Source organism: Polyodon spathula, chromosome 11 (assembly GCF_017654505.1).
Source record: "Polyodon spathula isolate WHYD16114869_AA chromosome 11, ASM1765450v1, whole genome shotgun sequence".
NCBI lineage: Eukaryota > Metazoa > Chordata > Actinopteri > Acipenseriformes > Polyodontidae > Polyodon > Polyodon spathula.
In genome coordinates this window covers 24837703-24854934 of record NC_054544.1, presented here as the reverse complement: position 1 = coordinate 24854934, position 17232 = coordinate 24837703, and positions in this window count along the sequence as shown.

Below are 17232 nucleotides of genomic sequence, written 5' to 3'. Positions count from 1 at the left end.
TTTTGACTCAGTCGCTATAAATGATCATGCTCCTGGTGTACTATATTATTTTTATTTCATATTATAGTGGAATTGTTTGCAGATACATATCAAATGATTATTCTGAATGCATTCTGAAATATAAAAAGGTAAACTCTTTTGAGTTGTTATCCCACATTTGTTTTGACTAAGAAAACAAAATAAATCTACTGGATTTCCACATGTGCAGATAAAATAATTTATCCCTGCTGCTGTGATATACAGATAACATGGAGTGACTCAGAGGTTCAGGGTATTTTTAAATACTCCACTGCTTCATCTTCTCCAGTTAACCCCAGGATTCAATTTCTCTGCTCTCCCTCCATTAATGGGTGCTGCTTTCTTTTCTAGAAACACTTGCATGTTCCAATTTCCCACCATTCTGCTTTTAATACGTATGATGTAAATACAATCCCAACATTTTCTCCCTCACGCGCACAAGATCAATGTCTGCAGTGTATCATGTGCTTTTAGATCATATATACTGTAGGGACTTCACCAGCATCTGAACCATGCACTCATTTAAATTCTTCCCACTTACAGGGCTCACTGTCCAATGCAAATTAAAGCCAGATCATTGCTTTTTTTGTTAGTACTTGTATGACAGAGATGGCTATTCTGGAACAGGAGAATGGCTCACTGAGAGCCGTGTGTAATATTACAGTTTACATGTTGCTCAGGCAGTGGGTATTGAAAGGCAGGAAGCCCAGTGAAGCAAAGTGAGACACAAGCTGCTGGTGAAAGCGGTTGAAGCTGAAACCGTTGTCCAAGGTGCTGAAACTTGCATCTGGTTTCACATTCTCTGATGAACACGTGGGCTACATAAGATGACCTTTGTTCAGGTAGTCAAAGATTTTAATCACTCTGTAAAACCAGCCATGTACGTGAACACAACGAAAACTGCTCCTGAACACTTTTAGCACTCTCTCATACCCTTGTGGTCTTACACACAGACACAATGTAGTACTTTATTATATAATATCATTTAAAATCAGTGATGTAACTACCAGAGGTGAAACTTTAATTTGTGACCCTGAACCAGATTTGTATCCCATGGTGAAAGACAGGAAGAGCTTGAAATTAACCTGCTGCATAAACCTACCCCTCCTTGTTTAAAAATGAGATCAGTATTAAAAATCAGCTTCAGCAAACAAGTTCAATTATAAAACCCAGCACTTTTTTGCAGCTTGTGATTGTTCCTAATCTATTTGTTTTACTGGTAGTTAAAGCAGAGTTTGAGCCACTCCCTGTCAAACCCAGAAGCAGCAGAACAGAAAGTACAGTGGTGTCATGGGGGAAGATTAATTAGTAAGTTTCCACATGCAAATACAGATTAACTGAGGGGCACAACTAATGAAACACTGCGGTATAGACTTCACCATCTAGAATTTTTCTTTAATTAGGATATTGTTTATGAAATTGTTTTCATTCTCTCTTTTTCTAAATGTCAGTTGTAGTTACAGCTATTGAGTTTGGTGGGAGTTGACTCACTCTCTGTAGCTACCCCAGGCTTCTATAGCAGTAGATCAAATCATTTTGAATTTGGACGCTACCAGCCCCAGGTAACATTGCAGCTCACTGGGAGAAATGTGTCTATCCTTCCCTTTTGGATAGAGGAAGTGAACAAAACAGTCTCCATTGCAAATGATGCTAGAGACCTTGCATCACTAAAAGTGACCTCGGGATGTCAACAGTTGGGGCTGCTGCCGAAGCACTAACATTTAAGCATGGAGAAAACAACTATATGTGTTTGTCAATCGGCCTCTGCCTCTATTTCAACTGCTCATGTCACATAAGCCAATTGAGGGCCTGAATTCATATTTTTGGTGTTATGGAAATCTAAATCTCCCCTTCACACCTACCTGCGATCTAAGGTGACTTCCATATTGTAATTACGTTTATGTTTGTTTTCATGATGCAAAATATATGGTTTCATACTTGGTACACAGCTGTATTCCTGGATTTTCTTGGTCAAGTTTGGTCATAGGTATTGTAGATACAAATGATCCCTTTTGTGACATAGCCAAAGCCTTATTTTTCAAGGTACACACTTCATATTTGCAGCATTATTTAAACACTATGCTAATGCGCTAGTGAAAATGGTATTTACCTCTGACTTATAATTATGCATTAAAAATTTACCTTTTTTACTGCTTAAAATGTTTTAACCTCTACTCACATCAATGATTGACCACAACCTTTGTGTCTTGGCAATAGTACACAGCTGTATTCTATAATTGTCTCAATGTTCTATTAAAAAAAGATGTCATTCCCCTTAAATTTTGTCCCAGACATAAAATACAATCTATTCATCTCTACATTGCAAAAGCAGTGTTGCCTGTTTATCAATCAATATAAACTGCAATAAATAAATAAACCAAACAAATAATGTACTAATTTAATTTAGCAGCTTGTATCTCTGTGTTTACCAGTCGTAAACCGATCTGAAATGTGTACAAAACTTGACTTCCTTACTTAGCACCAATGTACATTCTGTTATACCAAAACAATCCAATGAAAAAACATTAAACCAGTTAAGGACCATGAAACTGACAACATACACTACCCTCCAACAAGATGTTCTACATTAACAGTACATTCTTACAATCTTTTGCATGTATTTGAAGATAAGACAATTATATATGCATGGATATTGAGTAATCAATTCCACTTGGAGTGGTTATGTGAAAATGCCAGACAAACTGTGCCATCAAGTTTGTTAAATATACCAGTCTGTTACTGTGTGTATTGTTTCCAAATGGCAACAGAATTATTAAGTCTATTAGATTTTTACTTAATAGCATTACAAACAAATGTACTGTACGACTAAGTCCACCAAATGAAGCCCTGAAATAGCTGGATACCCACGAGCTTACTAGATCGACATTTTATCTTAATCAATACAGGTTTTATTTAAATCAATGACTTCTATTATGCATGAGCTACTGTACTTCATTAAACCAGTGTTGACTTTGAGACACAAGTTACAAGAAGTCTTGATTTACCACTTCAGTATTAAGGTCTTTTTTCAATGTGAGATTTATACTTGTAGTCAATAGATCATTTATCTTTTAGTAATTTCCCTTAACCAAATACATTGGACTGGGGCAAATTTCAAGCATAACTGCCATTGAGTAGAATCAGAAGGTGATTCTGTAAAGCAATAGTAAAGCATAATCTGAGTTAATCCCCCATCACTAAACTCCTGGGGCCATATTCACAAAGATGCCTTAAATTTAAGACCAAAAAATGGTTTTAAGTCTCTTTTGCTGACTTTGTTATCAGGTATTAAGTCCAATTCACACTGCGATTTTCTGTGGAGTCTTAACTTAGCCGCGTTCTGTCCTCGCGGAATGAATCTTCACTATTTCTTGCTCATGTGAAAATTGCTTGCTGCCATTGGGAAAATTGTCACCTTGTTCCTTCACTGGGATAATAATGTAAGAAATATAATTGTATCTAAAAATGTACTGTAAAAATATGTTCAATAATGTCAAATGTAGTATCTATTAATAACACATCATTTTATAATTATATTTTAACATTATAAAGTGATACCACTTTGATGGGAATGGGGAAAAACCAGACTAATATAAACATTACCGAACTCCGATCATCTTGAAACCAGCATCTGTCGATTCCTCCTTGCCCACAGCTCACTTGGAAACAAGAACCATCTTCATAGCGCTTATAGTTTTTTATATTACTGTATTAACCCTTTGCGGTCCTATGTCGGACCAGGTCCGACATTACAATTTTCCCTTTCCAGTCCAATGTTGGACCCTGTATGATATCATCAAAAAGACGTAAAGCACAGGTCCCAGTCGTTTTTTCTCCAGAAAAAGTCGATAAAACCTTTCAATGGCCGATGGCTCAATGCAGACATTTACAGAGCTTTTATTTGATGTTATAGTAATAAAATAATGACTTGGATCACATTATTGAGAAGTTTGGTGATAAAACGAGTGATCAGGAGAGGATTTATCAGTATATCAGGAGCACTTTGACTAATACTATGAAAAAAAAAAACCAAGGAGGAATTGATTGATGTCAAGATGACCAGAGCAAGTTAAATGCCCCGTCCGGCAGGGTTTATGTTAGTCTGGCTTTATCCTATTACCCTCAATAATTTATCTTATTATATGTTCATCTCTGTAGATAAAAAAATAAAAAAATGACAGAAAAAGGAAGCCAAATTTCTCAGAGCAAGAAATTTTTCGATTAGCTGTGCTGATATTAAAAAAAAAAAAAAAAGAAATCCTCCACAACAAATTTAGCAACACAGTGTAGTGTGCAAGGTATATTTGTATTTTGACTAGTTTAAATTGTAATAATTGAATACCTTGTTTTGAATTCAAATCATGTAGAATCCGACCCTTATCGAATCAGACTAGATAGGCCACGTTTCTAGTGAATACAAAGTAACAGTTTTATTAGAAATAAAACTAAATAGGAAAAATTAAAGGTGCAACAATTAAACTAAGATAATACAGAAAGGAAGAATTAACTAATCTAAACAGTACAGAAAATAAGGTTCAAACAACAACACCCCCACTCCCGCTGGTTGATTAGCGATTAGCGATTCAACACAATCTATGGGATATTCCCTTAAGGTTACAACTGCATTCTTGACAGCTATTTAAGATGAAGGTTAGTCTTAACAGGGGTATCGTTAGTAACACAAATATTCACTTTTGTTAATATTTGGTAATCAAAGCATCGTTAAATCTGTCTCATATAAGTTTTGGTTCAGAAGGCAATTCTCACTCTTGTGAGATATAAAGACGCTCTTTGCGTCCAGACAACCTATCGAGAATTATCTATTATCAAGGCAGCTAAATTTGGATTCTAGCTTCTAACACAGAATAATTGCCTTATGAAACTCACATCAATTTGTGTAAATCACATACAAACAAATACTACAGTGTTCACTAACTCAAAGCATGAATTGAAAGCAATAATACCTTTCTTACATTCCACTTAAAACAAAACATTAATTTTACTTTAAGGTCTGCTTATTCTCGAGTTCATAAGAGGATTACAACACTACTCATTGAATACTTAACGGATTTGTGCTGCTTCCTCCAGCTGTTCCGTGTCTTCAACAATACAGGCGCTCATAGCTTGCCCGCCATCAAGGTCAGCTAGATTCCTGGGTCTGCCTTCCTCGTGTTTCGTCTCCACTTCAGGGTACAAAATAAATGTCTTTGCAAAGAACTAAGAGTCATTAACTGTTTAGATATTCCACTGAAACAGCAATTCCTCCACCAATATGTGCACTCTTCATCCGGTTATATCTGGGATATTCCACCACAAACTCCGGCACTGCCAGCTTAATAAATTGAATATACTTCAATTTATGTCGACTTCAAAAGTTTATCCAACTCTTTCTCCAGTGATCAATCAGGGTTAAGTTAGACAAGTACTTTAGGATTTTAGACGTTTCACACAGCAGACTCCCACACTAAGGCAAATATTAGAATAGTTATCTCATATTAGAGTGTCCGAAAACGGTATTTCTGTCCCAGCTGATCGCAGGCTGGATCTCCAGGTTATCACAGTTCAAAGATGGTTTTGTGCATTGTAGCCTTGGATTTCGTGTCAGGAGCGTTGTTTCAATGTCGCACTCATATTTTTGTAGGTCTCTCTCTACCCCTGTGATTGTACAGTTGGGTTAATTTGGGAAGTGTCTGAGCCCACGTGAAGTGTTTTTCATTGGTTGTTCTCATACCGACAAGGCGCTGTCGGCTGGATTTATGAATGATTGATTAAATCGAGTCTCGGTACAGCTACATAAAAGCAGCATGTTTTCACTCACTCAGGGTTGTGTGTTCGGTGAGTGGAGAATGGGATTGGAGACTGAGGTAATAATAATAATAATAATAATAATAATAATAATAATAATAATAATAATAGTTAAAAACATCAGCTCACCATTTGTTTGTTTAGTGTTAGTGTTTGTTTTGGCGAATGTGCCATATCCTGTGTTTTTGTTTGTCTTGCAACCTTTTATTTTCTGTCTGTCTGTGCACTATTAAATGCTGAGCGAGACCATTCGCTCAGCTCCACCCAGCTCCACCTCTTTCTGTCATTTATTTCCTGGTTTGTGTTTCTGGTCTGACGTCACCCACTCCTGCTGTCTTTGTGACAAACAGTAACAAATCGCAAGAAAAACGAAGCGTGGTCAGAAATCTGTAAAAAAAAAAAAGTGATAATCTCTTTGTTAAAAGGATGTAGATGAGCTAAGGAAGAAATGGAAAAACGTTGTGAGCCAGGCCAAGAAGGAGATGAGCGAGAGCAAATATCCACTGACAGATGGTGGCCCGCTATGGAAAATGTGCACCGTGTAAGAAAAAGTAATCAAGCTGTGTGGGGAAGATACGCCAGCAATGATGGGTTTCAGCAGTGCTGAGACTGCGTCTATTCAACTAGGAACTGCCATCTGCGGACGACTCCTCTTTTGATCCGAGTGAAACCCAACAGCCACCTGCACCTGCTTACTGTACTGACCCTCTTCAAGCTGACACTTTGATGGCCGAAGAGCAAAGACGACAAAGCTGTTATCCACAAAGTGTTACCAGACTTCCATTTGTGGGGAAAAGGGACGCCTGCAATGTTGCAGCTTGGAGATGTACTTTTGCAGAACCAACTTGCTGAAAGAGGTATAACAATTGTCCAGGGCATTCTCTCTCTTTTTTTATCTATTTTTGGATGCCAGCTTTGTTAATAAATTATTTTTCAAAAGAGAAAATAAATGATTAATCTGATTTTAGAATATGTCTATCTGTTTGTGAGATATTTATGCTGTTCAATTAAAGTATTTTTCCACAATCAAATTTCTTAATGTTTGTCCATCCTGGTAATTTCCATCAAAATTGTCATTATTAGGCTTCCAGGCCAGAATGGCTGGGAAACCTATTGTTGTTGTAAATATTATTATTATTATTGTTATTATTATTATTATTATTATTATTATTATTATTATTATTATTATTATTATTATTATTATTATTATTGTTGTTATTATTATTTTATTCCACTAAAATTACAAATGCCTTTTAAACAGCTACGCCAAATGCATGAATGTAGAGAACAATGGGACATTGTTCCATGGTCAATATGGTGGCCTTTGGTTACATGGTGTGGCAGCCATTTTGGATTTAATGAAAATTGTGGACAATATTCAAAAGTCTTATTCTCATGAACGGTAAATTAACACGTTTCATAGCTGTACATACATAGTCTGCTCATGTCCATGATTAATTCTACTTAAGGAAAAATGGACTGATCACTTGGTGTGGCAGCCATGTTGGATTTTGCGTAAGACTCTTAAAAGACAACTCCTCATGAACCCTTTGGCTGATTGATGTGAATCTTGGGTATATGTTATCTTTGTAGAATCCTCAAAAAAGGTAATTCTGGAAAAGTTCCTCCATGAACAAACATGGCCACCGTGAGCCAATATGGGTGACATGCCAGTTTTGCCAATTTTTCAGCCTGAAATGACAGCTGTTACCATGGGAAAATGAGAACAGTCTAGGAAAAAATATTTCTTGAAGCAGTCATTTTTCGCTGGTGTCTAGGTAGAACAGTTTCACTAACTCATGTAACAAAACACAATAATTACACTGGAAAGGCTGATTATTTTACACATACACACAGTACAGTATACAAAGATAAAGACTGTAAAATAAAAAAAAAAAAAAAAATTTAAAGCCCTGTTGCAGCTGTACAGCATCCATATGGAAAAAACTGCACCATGCTTTTTAAACCAGAAGACAATCAAAACAATAAAATGTATATTATATGAGTTAAGGGAGAGATAATAAAGTGAGAGAAAAAGTTGCTGGTTAAAGTATTGCTGTTCATGAAAGCTGTTGCAGGTAGATTCTGGCACAGGATGTGTGTTGTGCGGATTGTTTCATGAAAGTGATGGCCTGTGACGGAGGCATGCTTTGGAAACAAATCCTGGAAGTGATTGCGTGGTTTTGATTTGTTGTGGATTGAATATAATTACAAGTTTTGTATGTTTATAATTTATTAGATTTGACTTGTGTTGTTTACAAAAACTGGTGTGTTTATATGAGCACTATAGGTAATTCAAATAGTGGAATGTGTAATGCATAAATAGGTTTATATAGTATGGTTAATCTATAACAAAAACATTGTCAATGCAAAAAAAAAAAAAAAGTTAGAAAAATTCAATAGCCATTTAAAGTGGTGATATCAAACACAAAAGCCCAATTTAGGAGAAGCAATTGGGGCAACCTTGTCAAGCATCAAGCAAATAGGCACAATTGGAAAGGTGCTGGGGCCCAACATTCACACAATTGTTGCTTCTAACTTGGCTTCTTTTTTTCATTGCTCCACTTTACATTGAAATGCTCATTCCATTATCAGCTAGGTTGTAACTAGAATACAAATGCTAAGACACATTTGTGCCAAGGAAAGTGCTTAACACAGACTATAGTGTTCTTGATTATCCTTACAAGCACTACTACAGAGAGAAAGACAGGGAATGGGACAGGCGTTATCACAGGCGCAGACAGGTATGCTTTGGGAAGACACATGCACAACATGCAGGTAAGGCACATGTAGATGAGGGCACACATGGACATACAAGAATACATGAAAAAGAATGAAGTAATATATATTTACAGATGTGACTTTTGAGCTGATAAGGGGATGGGAACAATCCCCTTGAAGTTGTACAGTTGCAGGGGAATGTGCTGCATAATTTGAAAACTCTTGGAGAACTTTACATGAAAACACAGGAAAATCAGAGCTGTGTGTGTGTCTATGTGTATGTAAGTGAGTACTGCCTTTTCCACCACTGCTTGCCTGATATATGTATGTATGTAACTGAGCTAGATGGTTATCTCAGAATACAAAGGCTGCACACTACAATCTAGACTCTGTCCATGATTTCAAACTTTGAGCGTAAATGTTCAAAGGTATGGGTGACTCAATTATTAAATGAGATGGTTATGGTTTTGACCATAATTGTGATTTCCAGATAGTAGGTAAGAGCTTGAAGCTTCCCTACTGCCTCATCGATGAGACCAGTGGCAATGTCAATTTTCTTGCGAAGCACCAGTTTGCAGTCTATTTTGACTCATATGGTTTCCAGTCCAGCTGTATGACTGCAGTCAGCCTTGTAGGAGTTCATTTTTTCAGCACATTTCTCTGGAAGTTACAAGGGTAGTCCACAGTCCATAAGATGAATGTCGTCTCCAGGCATACGATCAAGCACGGCAGTCTGGATCTGGTTACAGACATCTACGGTAGGCATGACGCAGGTTGAGCTCTCGGGATGAAATAGCTACTGTAGGTGGCTATTTTTTTTAATTTGCAGTGGGAGAAAACCACTTCAGCAAGTACAGTAGAACTTGCCAGAACTGACAGACGCTGTATCTACAATAGATACTAATGAGAGCAAAACAAATACAGAAAAAAAACAAGGGAAACACAGATCTTTTCAAGAAAGCTGGGAGTCTTTGTATAAATGGATTTTATAGTTTTATACACGGCAATAACAGTTCTGCTTGTGAAGCATCCACATTATAATTTGACAGAACAGGTGATTTATTTGCCCTGTGCAGGATCTTATTTTCCCCCATTGGTGCTTGAGCCCCACAGCACTCACAGAATCGTCGCCTGTGCACCTATTATCAGTGATTAAAGCCTGGAACTGATTGTCGCTCACCAGTACTGTATTGGCATAAGAAAAGTGTGTTTTTAAAAAAGTAATTTCAGCATTCAATCACTTAAAATATTGTGAAGATATCGTAAAGAACACCAAACTACAGACAGGGAGTCCCAAGCTTTAAACGTGTTACTGTTTATAAATAAGAACTCAACTTTATTATAAATATTGTGTTATTATGTTTTAAGCAACACACTATGATAGTGTTCACTATGGTAATTGTTTATTAGTTTTAAAATGTTTAGTAAAATGTGACCTATTGTTTGACCTTGTTAGTACAACCACCCCCTTTGCTAATGACATCTTTAGTCAGGGTCGTAACCAAGTTGAAATCTCCACATTTTTGTAAAATGACTTTATACTTACTTCTAAAGATGCAACGCGTTTCACTAAATTGAAACGATAAAATTCACATCCTGCTCAGAGGGAGAACACAAACGTAAAACACCATTAAGTGGGGTTGGCATTCCAAGGGAGATGAAGGGAGGTTTAACAGTTCTGATCGAGTGACTGTTTTCTAAGCATTATTTGTGAATGCTTATTCACCATTGCTACAGCCTGTTAGAAAATTTACTTCCCTGCATTTTTTAAAAATTATTCATCATTTAATCATAAAATCACAATTTACAAGATTAAATACACTACTACACTCCTCCTGGGCGGTGCCATAATAGGGTTACACGACTGGGATACTACACGCCGATTGGCTCAGTGGATATGTCGGATTTTGGTAAATTTGAAGCCTGGCATATAGTGAGTTATGGAAATAAATGATCATTTGACTTGTATTTAACATGGTGTATATCGTGTTTTGAGGACAAAGGACACTGAACATCAGAAAGTAGGCACTGTGAGATGAACGATCTTTCTTTTAGCTCAGTTTTGGTGCAAATAGCGTGTATTGTGTTTTGCATCTAAACTTTTCATATATATGTATATATGTATATGTATACATGTATATATTCATTCATTCCCGATTGTGGAGCTGCATTTGTGCCATATAAAAATGTAAGAAACTACATCCTTGTGTGTCCATCTGTCTGCATTTATTGTTCTTATACAGTTCTATGGTTATGCCCCATACAGCACTGTGAACACGGTTTATATTTTCTGCACTCTTAAATTAAGGATATTTCATACACTAGTACAGCCAGGATGGTCCGTCAGCCCCGTCAACTCACTCATATGTGTTTGTGGCTTGCTTTGAACGCCCTATGAGATACAAATAAGCCCTGTATGAAGCTAATTTGATACAAATCATATGCAAAGTTTGAAATGTACTCATGTTTTCAGTAAAAAATTAATAATGAGAAAGCGTCTTTGAATTCAATTAGATAACTTCTCCAAGCCCTTTTTATTTTTACTTGGGTCAAGGTATGCAATTAATAAGAACAATTAAATGCTGTTCCTTTATGAATGTACATTACATTTTTTCATCTGCAATCGGCAACACGATGAGGGAAAACAGCTAGTTTATCATTTTTTTCTGGAGCAAGGGACTGGAGCAGAATGAAAGAAAGAGCTGAGCAGAGCAAAGAAAGAGTGGAGCAGAGCGTAGGATATTATTATGAGCGGTGAATGGAATTGTCACTGCTTCACTCCTCTCACATTCTCTGAACACAACACAGACGCTCTCCGTTCAAATGTATTGTTTTTAACAAAGGATTTGCACATCACAGGAGAGTAGAAGTAAACTCTGTATCCCTTATATAAGAAGTGGGTAAACAATATATTGCCCAAATTCAAAATGGGTAAACGCCGTTTACCTGCATATACCCCTGACTACACCACTGAGTAAAACTCCAAAGAAAGGTTTTAAGTACCTGGTATTGCCAGGCAGTCTCCCATCCTATGCCAACCAGAGCAGAACCTTCAGATTTTCAGTGAAAGCTGGTCAGGCATGGATGTAAGCATAAAAAATTTACAGATTTCAACAACAGCGCAGTGGCGTAGCGGGCTAAGGCTGTGAGCTCTTTAAGGCCGTCATGTTGCAAGTTTAAACAGTGGTAAAAAAAAAAAAATCCTATATATTTTTTTTTTTTTTTTTGGTGCGATATGTACTGTTTTAAAAAAAAAAAAAAAGTTTAATATAAATGTTGTTGATGTCAGACTGCTTGTGTTCCCTGGTTTATTTTGACATTGACCAACATTTGGAATCACACAGGGAGTGGAAGAACACATACCTCGTCAGAAAAAGAGCACCAATCATGTTATCCAGTTGTAAGGCTGCAAACCAATCAGTTTCCAATCTATAGTTCAACCAAGCTAATAAACAGTTTATCTACAGATAAAATAGTGTCAGAAGAAACGAACAGATTAATAAGGGCAACCATTTCCTCTATGTGTTCTGTAACACACAGCCTTGCGGATGCACAGGAACCCAACAATGATGAGTTCCAATTCATGGCAAAAAAACGAACTTCTAAATGTCAGGCACTAAGGGATGAAACCACTTTAAATCCACTCAAACCCTGGGTACATTTATGAAGTGCTGTGTAGAATTAAAAAAAAAAAATTGATTCAATATTTTTTTTTTCTTAAAGTTAAAATTGACCATGTTTATTTAAATAATATTTCACAGGGCGTGAGCTGGGGGTTAAGGATAGGGCAGAAGAAGCAGAAGGGAGCAGTAAGTAGGACAGAGTGCCGGCTAGAAAGGACCGGACCTAGGATAGAAGAGCAAGCTAGGCCCACTCTAGTAGCATACCAGCGAAGCTGGACATGGAAGCTAGGATAGAAGGTGGTCACTGACTGAGGGTGGCGAAGCCGACACAACTCAGGGGCAAAGGACCCAGTAACCGAAACCGGATAGAAGGGTGGTCGCTGACTGAGGGCGGCGATGCCGACACGAGTCCAGGGGCGAAGGACCCACCAACCGAAGACAGAATACAGAAAGTGGTCACTGACTGAGGGCGGCGATGCCGACACAACCCAGGGGAGAAGGACCCAACAACCAAAGACAGGATACAGAAAGTGGTCACTGACTGAGGGCGACAATGCCGACACAACCCAGGGGCGAAGGACCCAGCAACCGAAAACACATATGAGGGTTATGACTCGTGGAGCCGCCCCTCGGAGGAAGACGGTCCCTGAAGACCGGGACACAAAAGGAGATAGAGAGGGAGAGGTACCCAGTGTCTGAGACGTCTGTAAAGGGGCGCTCATTAGACCCCCAATTGGCCGAGACTTCACGCTGCCTGGGACCTGAGATAAGAACAAGGCGTAGAGGTTAGTATGGGACTCGAGCATGAGTAGCCACGTCCCGAACTGAGACAGAGTATAGAACAGAGCCTTGAGTGAGGCAAGATAAGCGCAGGAGCTGCGAAAGAACAGAGTGTGGCCGGGGGTCCGCTCTGACTCACATGGCAACAACCCCCCTGAAGGTCAAGGGAGGCTGAAGCCTGCCCTGAGGTCAGGGAAGTGAGATCACTTGCCCCCCAAAGGATGGACCCCCAGCTCCTCACCAAATCTCCCACACCATGAGACAAACAAAAGACAGCACATGCCAGCGCATAACAAACAAAAGACCAGAAGGACAAATGAGACAAACAGGAGGATGGTTAGTAATTTAGTGGGATGTGACTATGTGTATACCTGCTGCTCAATGGAGAGGAAAAAACCCCTTGAAGCAGATTAGGGGAAAACCTCTAGTGGCCCCAGCAGACAGGTAGCCCCCCACTCCGGGCATGCTAGCATTTTTTAGAAGGAGCAGCAACTATATCAGGGAAGGATGAATGAATGTAGGAATCCACTGCAGAGGAGGACCAGCTCCCCCACATTCATGATCAGGCTGGGGGGAGGGGGGGGGAGTCGAGGAGGGAGGTCTGCTCTGGAGGCGAGGGAGGAGAGGAGGGAGGTCTGCGAGGAGATGAGGGTGGAGAGGAGGGAGGTCTGCGAGGAGGCGAGGGTGGAGAGGAGGGAGGACTGCTCGGAGGCAAGGGTGGAGAGGAGGGAGGTCTGCTCGGAGGCGAGGGTGGAGGAATGGAGAGAGGTCTGCTTGGAGGCGATGGTGAAGGTGAGTGATGATAGAAGTGAGAGAAATCAATGAGTGAGAGGAATCAATGAAGAGGGGGGGGTAAATTGTCTTGAACTGAGAAGAGAGGGCAAGGGACAAGGACTGGGTTGAAGAGAGCTAGCTGCTGTCTTAGGGCATAAATAGTTGGAGTGCGCTGTGGAGGTTCACGCGCTGCAGGCATTGGCGCGAATGCCGCTGAAGATACGGGTGAAGAGATCTGGGTCAGAATGGAACCAGTCCGTGATATTGTCAGCTGAAAGGGTGGCAGCAGCTTTGGCTGAGAATGCGCGGTAGTATTGATAGAATAGAGTGCCCCCATAGCGCACAGATAATTCAGTTACAAGAAAGGGATACCGATTTAGCTCCTGCAGTCTGTGTGGAAAAACAGAACATAGAATGTCACGATAAATGGAGAAGGATAGGACGAATTCTCCTAAGGAAAGCCTTTTTTTGAAGTTGCGGGACTTCAGGGAGACTGAAACGTCTCCGTAGTCGACCACTCTGTGATCTAAGGACAGGAGTTGCGAGAGTAGTGGAAGGGGAGGGCCTGATAGCAGAAAATTGCAGACGGTGGGGGGGGGGGGGGGGGGGGGGGGGGGAATTGGCTCAGCACTATTCCGAAGAGTCAATAAGGAAGAAACAGGGACATGCGGTCTCCATCGACGGGGATAGGGATAGCCTTCTGGAAGAGAACTTTCAGCAACTTAGGTCTCGTCCAATCTTTATAATGAAGCTGCGGCTGGGGCTGGCTGGAGGAACAGCACTTGAAGCGACGCGCTTGCCTGGCTGAAGGCTGGGTGGAAGCAAGGTGGGTTGGCGAAGTTGGTGCAGTCAGACGCCGGGAAGAGGAGGGACGGGAGGTCGAACAGACGGACCAGTAGAGGAGTCGTCTGAGTCAGAAGAAACAGCGTGGGCAGAAGGCTTTTCCATTTTTAATAGCAGGTAAGCTTGCGAATATATAAGAATATATTTGAAGATGAGCTTCGTAGAATTTATTTATTTATTTATTTATAAGCAGAGTAACGCGTACCACTACCAGTTAGGATTCAAAACGAAACGCTAGACAGCAAAGGTGCAAGTGATCAGGACTTAAATAGAAAATAGGTACTAATTGACAGGAAATTGAAAGGCCCCTGCTGTACGCCCGTTGAACTACGCAAGCTAACATGTTATTTGCAAACTGCTTGCAAATGATAATATTTTTATTATATTTTTATTCAGGAAGGACTACTTAATTAAAAAGACACCTATCAAATATTAAACTAGTAAATAATAGACAAGGCCCTGTACTTAAAAGGTCAAAGAAATGTCACACAGTGGATACAGTAATGGAAGATAATCATTGTAATGAAATAGGAGAAACATCAAATGAACCTTCACTTGCAAGAGGTAAGATTACAGCCATGAGTCTATTTGGATAAGTCTCTACCAGCTTTCCACATCTGGACACTGCAATTTTTGCCAATTCTTCTTTGTAAAATTTTCTCTTTGAATAGATCCACCCTGTCCTTTAGAGCTGGAATTAGATCATGAAGATATTGGAGATAATGATAATACCTGAATAAAAATGATGGCTCGACACTACAAAAAACTGGAGGAACAGATGACAAAACAAAAACCAAAATTTTCAGTTGTTACTCAACTTTTGGATTTGGAGCTCTGTGCCAGGAGACGATTTATCAATTACTTATTTGAACCAAGCATGTGAGTAATGAAGACGCTAAGGCATATCCATGCTTTAAGAATATTGGCCAGGTAATAAAATGTAATTTAAAATTAACAATATGACAAGTAAAATATATTTAAAAAGTTAGGATGCTTGTTTTTTTCTATATTTTTACATTAACATTTGTTGTTGTTTTTATGTAGTGCATTGAAGAAGTGAGAAGGCTGACAAGGAAAAAAAAACACCAACTTTGTCTCTGAAGCAATTGAAAAAATGGAAAAAAAAACATGACATCTTATGTTTGGGATTTACAAGCAGGTCATATATAATCAACAGTTCTCCATGTAAGCAGTGAAAGCATTGTTTTAATACTCCAAAACACCTCTCCATGCATGTATGGGTTTTTGAAAGTGATATGTTGTATTTTTCTTTTCAGCTATATCAGGATTGGCAAATGGGGTCATAAGCCACTTCTTACACGGATACCTTCTGTCTCCTAGGAGTAGCCCTTCAACATTACCATTTTCAAAATCTCTTCCCATTTGCCTCTCCCTCAGAATTCATGGGTCATGGGCACTTCCAGTCCATTTTGCAACTAAAATGCGAATGACATAATCCGAATCTGAGACCATTTGACTATCCATTGAGTGATAAAGTTTTCTATTCATAAAATCTGCTTCATGAGTTGTTGGTCATACATGCAATCAATCGCACCAATTACATTTGCACACAATTTCTCCTTCAGTGTTTGGAAATGACTTGGAAGCTGATGACATGTAGCTGTTCACTCTCTGTGCTAAGGAACTGCTCACTTGATGGACAATGTGGGACATTGATGGCCTACGATATATCTACAATGTATGTACATTGATGTATAGTATATATATATATATATATTATCTAGATATATATATATATAATATATATATATATATATATATATATATATATATATATATATTTATATATATTCTATATGTTTACGTAGATATATATATTAAGTCTGCATCTATCTATAATTTTAATTGTCAAAATGCCATGATCAATATTATTTGAACACAATACAGTGTAACTATACGGCAAACTGAATTTCGTATAGTATGTTACAGAAAGCTCGAAAATAAATTGGATTTATTGTTATCGTTAATTTACAAAGTTGTTTTTAAGATCTGTTTACTATTTGTGTATAATCTCACTATCATCAATACAGTAGTTCAGATTTCAATACCAAAAAGTAGGCCTAGGCTACTCTTTGTGTGTAACCAATAAATATTGCAAATTGCAGAGGCTACTATGTGTCAATATTAATTATTATCATAGTCCTGCGGATCTCTGTCCGGGAGTGGTCTGAGAGAATGCGAGAAAGAAAGGATTCCCAGCAAGTAACGTATGCTAGGCTATATACTGTATTTATTTAATGTTTACATTTTTTTTTTTTTAATTCACATTTATTTATTACTCTTCAAAAAAAATCCCTGCACTTTTTTAAAAAATACTGTATTGATACCATGGGCTGAAAACAAAGAACTCGGCTGCTGCAAGGAAAGTATCGGGGATCGAAAAGGGCCTAGTATGTACTGTTTTATGCCCATCAATTGCAAACTGTTACAACCTGAAAACTTGGGTACCTGAGCAACTGATCTAAACCACATTTCAGTCCTGACCTAAAAAACCCTGCCAAGAACAGTTATAACCTATAGTAAATATTTGCTTACATGAGTAAAGTCCAGTAAGAACATATAGTAAGTATGACAAATGGATGTCTGACAAAGTTTTAACAATAAGACCATGTTTTTTTTTGGTAAACATTCCAACGGATTTCCTCAT